A 6,000-nucleotide genomic window follows, 5' to 3' on the forward strand; every position below is an offset into this window, starting at 1 on the left:
AACACCAGGTTAAAGTCCAACAGGTTTACTGTGTGCAAACCTGTTGGACTTTAACCTGGTGTTGTGAGACTTCTTACTGTGTTTACGGTTTTATGGCATACAGTACTCCAGATGTGGATTTGACAAAAATCCTAAAAATAAATTGCAGCCGGACTTCCTTACTTTTATACTCCAAAGCCCTTGCAATAAAAGCCAACATACAAGTTTTCTTGTGGTCAGGCAGTCCAGTGCAGGAGGTTTCAAGCAAACTGGCACAAGGCCAGAATTTTTTCGGGAGTCTATTGGAAAGATCCCTGTTTCCCCTGGACCCACAAAAATGCCCAGTATATATCCCAAAAGGGCCGGACAATATAACATCTCCCCCACCTCCAATTTGCAACCCTACGCAGGTTGAGTTTTAGTGGCAACCCCCCAACCGCCCCAGGCCGAGCGTTTAAAATTGTAACTATAATTCAGCATCATGTGATGACTTTTACTATTCAAAAGGTGAGGAGGAGGGTCTCCTTTGCCTTTCAGACAAGACAACAACCAGTTGGACTTAAAAGATGCTCCACACCCAATGAAGTACTTTTCTTTTTGAAGTGTAGTCAATGTAGTTGCAATGTAGAAAACATGGCAGCCAATCGGTGCACAGCAGGATCCCACAAACAGCAATCTCATAACGCTCGGAAGTGTCAGTTGAAGGATAAATATTGGCGATGACTGCAGCGAGAAACCACCTGTCCTTCTTCAAAATAGCTTCAAAAGACATTTAACATCCACTCGAGAGACCTCTGCCAGTCCGATAATCCCTCAGCCCTGCAGAAGGAGTGTCACATTACCTTTATGGGCTCAAGTCTTTTGGAGTGTGTCTTGATCCTAGTGCTGCCTTGGAAGAAGGAAGGGAATGGTAAAACAACTGGGGCGACATGGTAGCACAGTGGTTAGCACTGCTGCCTCTCAGCACCAGGGACCTGGGTTCAATTCCAGCCTCGGGTGACTGTCTTTGTAGAGTTTGCACATTCTCCCCGTATCTGCATGGGTTTCTTCCCACACTCCAAAGATGTGTGGGTTAGGTGGATTGGCCATGCTAAATTGCCCCTTAGTGTCCCAAGATGTGTAGGATAGGGGGATTTGCGGGGTAAATACTTGGGGTTATGGGGAACAGGTTTTTTTATTCATTCATTGGACTTGGGCGTTGCTGGCTGGCCAGCATTTATTGCCCATCCCTAGTTGCCTGAGGGCAGTTGAGAGTCAGCTGCATTGCTGTGGCTCTGGAGTCACATGTAGGCCAGACCAGGTAAGGACGGCAGATTTCCTTCCCTAAAGGACATTAGTGAACCAGATGGGTTTTTCTGACAATCGACAATGATTTCATGGTCATCAATAGATTCTTAATTCCAGATTTTTAAAAATTGAATTCAAATTCCACCATCTGCCGTGGCGGGATTCGAACCCAGGCCCCCAGAACATTAGCCAAGTTTCTGGATTAATAGTCTAGCGGTAATACCACAAGGCCATCACCTCCTCTAATGGTTGGGGTGGGATTGCCCCTGAGTGTCGGGGGATTACATGGGGTTGCACGAATAGGGCCTGGGTGGGATTGTTGTTGATGTAGACTCAATCGACTGAATGGCCTCCTTCTGCACTGTAGGGATACGATGATTCTAGAAAGGTACAGTAAGACATTTGAATCCTTCATCCTCTGTATATCTTTAGGAACACTGTTCCCTGGATCCCAAACTAATAGTAATTGATTTTACAGCTAAACGTTTTATAGACTGTTGCAGCCACAAAATGGCTAAATTCAAATACATTTTAAGTTGAATCTCATGTTCAAAAGGAAAAGCAATCGATAAAGGATAAAAGAAAGAGAAGCAGGGGTAGGCCTGAGCCTGATCTGCTGAGATAAGGGCTGGGATTCTCCCAAAACAAAACTAAATGCCCGGTGTGCAGGAAAATGGGAGTATTTCCCGCTCGTTACATACCAGAGCGAATCTCTGACATTCTGTACATTCCAGAGTGCCTCGGCGTAATTCCCTCTGGAAAGCAGCGGGAAGGGCCTATTCCAGCCTGAGAGGCCAGCAGCACAGCGCTGAGCAGGCCTGTGCGCATGTGCCAATCTGTCAGTGCAGAGATCACCGCATGCACAGTGACCCCTCCCCATCGCCAGTCTCCTGATTGCTGGCCTATCTCACTTCTGATCATCGGCCTTCCAGCACACACACCCTCCCCCCAGATCGCTGGCCTATAGTATCTCCCCTGCCCAGCCCCGATGTCTCCTCCCCCCCCTTCAGCCAGCCGCGATCTCCCCCTCCACTCCCTGCTAGCCCCGATCTCCCCCCCACCACCACGGCCAGTCCCAACCCACCACCCCATGGCCAGCCCCGACAACCCCCCTCCCCTGCACCATGGCCAGCCCCGATCACCTCCTCCTTCCCCCTCCCACTCATCCTGCTTGCAGAGTAGCAGTGGGTCCCCACCCCCATTGATCGCCCCCCCCATAGGCCCTGCCCTCAGTATGCCCCACCCTCCTCTGGCCCTATCCCCACTGGACAGTGCCAAAGTGCCCAGTGCCAGTTTGCTCCTTGGGCAGTGCAAGGCTGTTATTTCCATATGATATTTCCATAAGTTATTTCCACATGTTATTTCCATATGTTAATTAGCTTTGTGCTGATTTCCAGCGTGGAGCTGATTGTGCTAAAAAAGCACTTGGGGGACTCGTGACCGGCTGAATGTCAATCGCGAACCTCACTAAGGGCACTAGTGTCTGCTGACCCGCTGCGCTACTTGAGCAGGACCTTGCCTTCAACTCCACTTTCCTGCCTGTTCCCCAGAACCCCCAAGTCCCCTTTCATTTGAGAATGTGTCTACTCATTGAATATATTCAATGACCCAGCTTCCATAGCTCTCTGGGGAATTCCAAAGAGTTACATGCCCTCAGGGAACAGATTCCTCCTCCCTCCAACCTAAATGGGTAACTCCTTATTCTGAAATTGTGCCCCCAAATCCTAGATTTCCCCAAGTGAGGAAACATCCTCCCAGTGCCCACCCCGTGAAACCCCCTTCAGAATCTCATAGATTACAACAAGATCAACTCTCATTCGCCTTTTCGGGTACACTGAGGGAGAATTTAGCACAGCCAATGCACCTGACCATCAGACTGTGGGAGGAAACCGGAGCACCCAGAGAAAACCCACGCAGATACGGGGAGAACGTGCAGACTCTGCACAGACAGTGACCCAATTCATTCAGCCAACTCAAGAACAACATCTTCCCTGCTGCCATCAGATATTTGAATGGATCTACTTCGCACGGTGGGCACAGTGGTTAGCACTGCTGCCTCACAGCGCCAGGTACCAGGGTTCGATTCCAGCCTCGGGTCACTGTCTGTGTGGAATTTGCACGTCACCCCGCCGCCGCCCCCCACCCCCCCCCACCGTGTCCGCAAGGGTTTCCTCCGCGTGCTTCGGTTTCCGTCCACAGTCCAAAGATGTGCAGGTTAGGTGGATTGGCTATGCTAAATTGCCCCTAGTGTCAGGGGGATTGGCAGGGTAAATAAATAGGGCTACAGGAACAGGGGCTGGGTGGGAGGCCGAATGGCCTCCTTCCGTACTGTAGGGATTCTATGATTAAGTTGATCTTTCTTTACACCCTAGCTATGACTGTAACTCTATATTCTGCACCCTCTCCTTTCCTTCTCTATGAACGGCATGCTTTGTCTGTATAGCGCGCAAGAAACAATGCTTTTAACTGTATACTAATACATGTGACAATAATAAATCAAATCAAATCAAATGAAATTCTAAACTCCAATGAATGTCAAGCCAATCTTTCCCAGTTACTTGAAAATCTAGTAATTTAACACAAATCCTTGAGAAAGTTTGGCCCCGTTAGTGGCCACCAAACACTTTAATTATTGGATAAAATGCATATCCACCCAGTAATGGAATTTTGGCAGATTGCAGGGAGAACCCAAGCCTTTGTTGAGACGTAGAGTAGTCAAAAATAGTCATGCAGACAAGTAGGCTTACTGACATGCCAGGGTACAGCATCTCCAGCCATGAGATAAAGTTTATTTATTAGTGTCACAAATAGGCTTACATTAACACTGCAATGAAGCAACTGTCAAAATCCCCTAGTCACCACACTCCGGCGTCTGTTCGGGTACACCGAGGGAGAGTTTAGCACGGCCAATGCACCCTAACCAGCACGTCTTTTGGACTGCGGGAGGAAACACGAGCACCCGGAGGAAACCCACGCAGAAACGGGGGGAACTTGCAGACTCCACGCAGACAGTGACCCAAGCCGGGAATCGAACCCAAGTCTCTGGTGCTGTGAGGCAGCAGTGCTAACCACTGCGCCACCGTGATACATTCGTGTGATAACCCCCAGCGACTTACACAGGGAATCCCTCATTGACCTCCTGTGGTGGGACCCTGTGGTGCTAAGTGATCACCTTAACAGGTGGAAGTCATACCCCGAGCCCTTTATAAAGCAGGCCCCTGAGCGGGTCCATTATTGTAACATCCCGGTTTTAACGGTTTTTAAAATTTTACTCAGATTATCAAGATTTAATTGAACCACTTCTGCTGGGGACGGGGGAGGGGAGGGGAGGGGGCAGATGTAGCCTCACAGGAACAGATCAGGTCAGTAGTTGAATATAACCACCGTGCCTATCAGACACCAGGCTGTGAGCAAGACCAGAGGAAAGTAGACTGCAACTATATTTTTTTTTTGGGGGGTGGACTATATTTTTTTTGGGGGGGGGAGGAATCTTGATACAAGGAGAAAACAAACTTTCAATGAGTGAGATTTAAAAACAAGTCTATGCAAAGGGAGTTTCTTTTTTATAATATTGTGACGAGTGGTGGACAGGGACACAAGTCTCTCTTTCACGGGTGATCCGGCACCGTGCTGACAGAGACAAAGTTATTTCAATTGTTAACAAGGCGCCCCCCCCCTCCTTTCTGTTTGTGGGGTTTGTTATTTTTGAAAAACCCGAGTGAAAAAATGTTTTGACCCGAGACGATTTATTTAGGGGCAAACTTTGTGCTGACGCTGGCAACATTTCGGCTGAAATGTACACATCAGACTGCAGGGAGCGACTGGGGAAATGACAAGGCGGCGGGGGGGGGGGGGGGGGGGATAAAAACACCCTGAAGATCTGTAAACTTGTCCAGATTAAACTTTCCTCAGTTTACCTCAAGCCACGTCCAGACTCCAGCTGAATACCGTCCTTGTCAATATCCCCCTCCCTGATTTCTGGCCCTCCTCTTGCAATATTTTCCTTTGCAGGTAAACAAAACTGAGGGGAAAAAATAAACTTTTAGTTTACACACAAACTTTGAAAAGTTGGAGGCAGGGCGGATGTAGCGATGTGTTCGCTGCCGCTGTTCCACGCGAGCAGAGAGAGAGAGAGAGAGGGAGAGATCCAGTATAAATGAGGACCAGATGTTTCTGGCAATTCCCCATGCAGATCCTGTTGTTCCATTTCACTTTTCTCTCTCTCTCGCTCTCTCTCCCTCTCCCTGTCCCTCTGCAAAATTACAGATTCCATCTGTGGGTTGTACAAAACTCAGATTAGGAGCCAGGAGTGCTGGGCTGCTGTCAAACAAATGCAGACTCGTTCAGAATGTGAGCCATTTCGAGGTGCCTCAGGCTTCAATGAAAATAAACTCAACTCAGCACTGCGCGAGTCTGTGTTTAAATCTCGCCCATAGTGGTATTGTCATTGGACTAGTTATCCAGAGACCCAGGGTCATGCTCTGGGACCTGGGTTCGAATCCCACCACGGCACATAGTGAAATTAGAATTCATTAAAAGAAATCTGGAATTAAGTGTCTAATGATGATCATGAAAACCATTGTCATAAAAACTCACCTGGTTCACTAATGCCCAGGGGACCCAGGACCGAATCATAGAATCATTCAATGCAGAAGGAGGCCATTCAGCCCATCGAGTCTGCATCGACCCAGGCCTATTCCCATAACCCCATGCACTTACCCGAGCTAGTCCCCC

The 6,000-nt window shown here is 48.5% G+C and overlaps 1 protein-coding gene across 1 annotated transcript in view; it reads right to left on the reverse strand.

Annotated features, from left to right (window-relative positions):
- Positions 1–5,493, reverse strand: part of glt8d2 (glycosyltransferase 8 domain containing 2) — a 30,925-nt gene extending 25,432 nt beyond the window's left edge. The window contains exon 1 of the mRNA XM_078221136.1: positions 5,184–5,493. The gene's annotated coding sequence lies outside the window, so the exon portion shown is untranslated. The remainder of the gene's footprint in view (positions 1–5,183) is intronic.
- Between the last annotated feature and the right edge of the window lie 507 nt (positions 5,494–6,000).

The sequence above is a fragment of the Mustelus asterias genome, chromosome 9 (assembly GCF_964213995.1).
Source record: "Mustelus asterias chromosome 9, sMusAst1.hap1.1, whole genome shotgun sequence".
Classification (NCBI taxonomy): domain Eukaryota; kingdom Metazoa; phylum Chordata; class Chondrichthyes; order Carcharhiniformes; family Triakidae; genus Mustelus; species Mustelus asterias.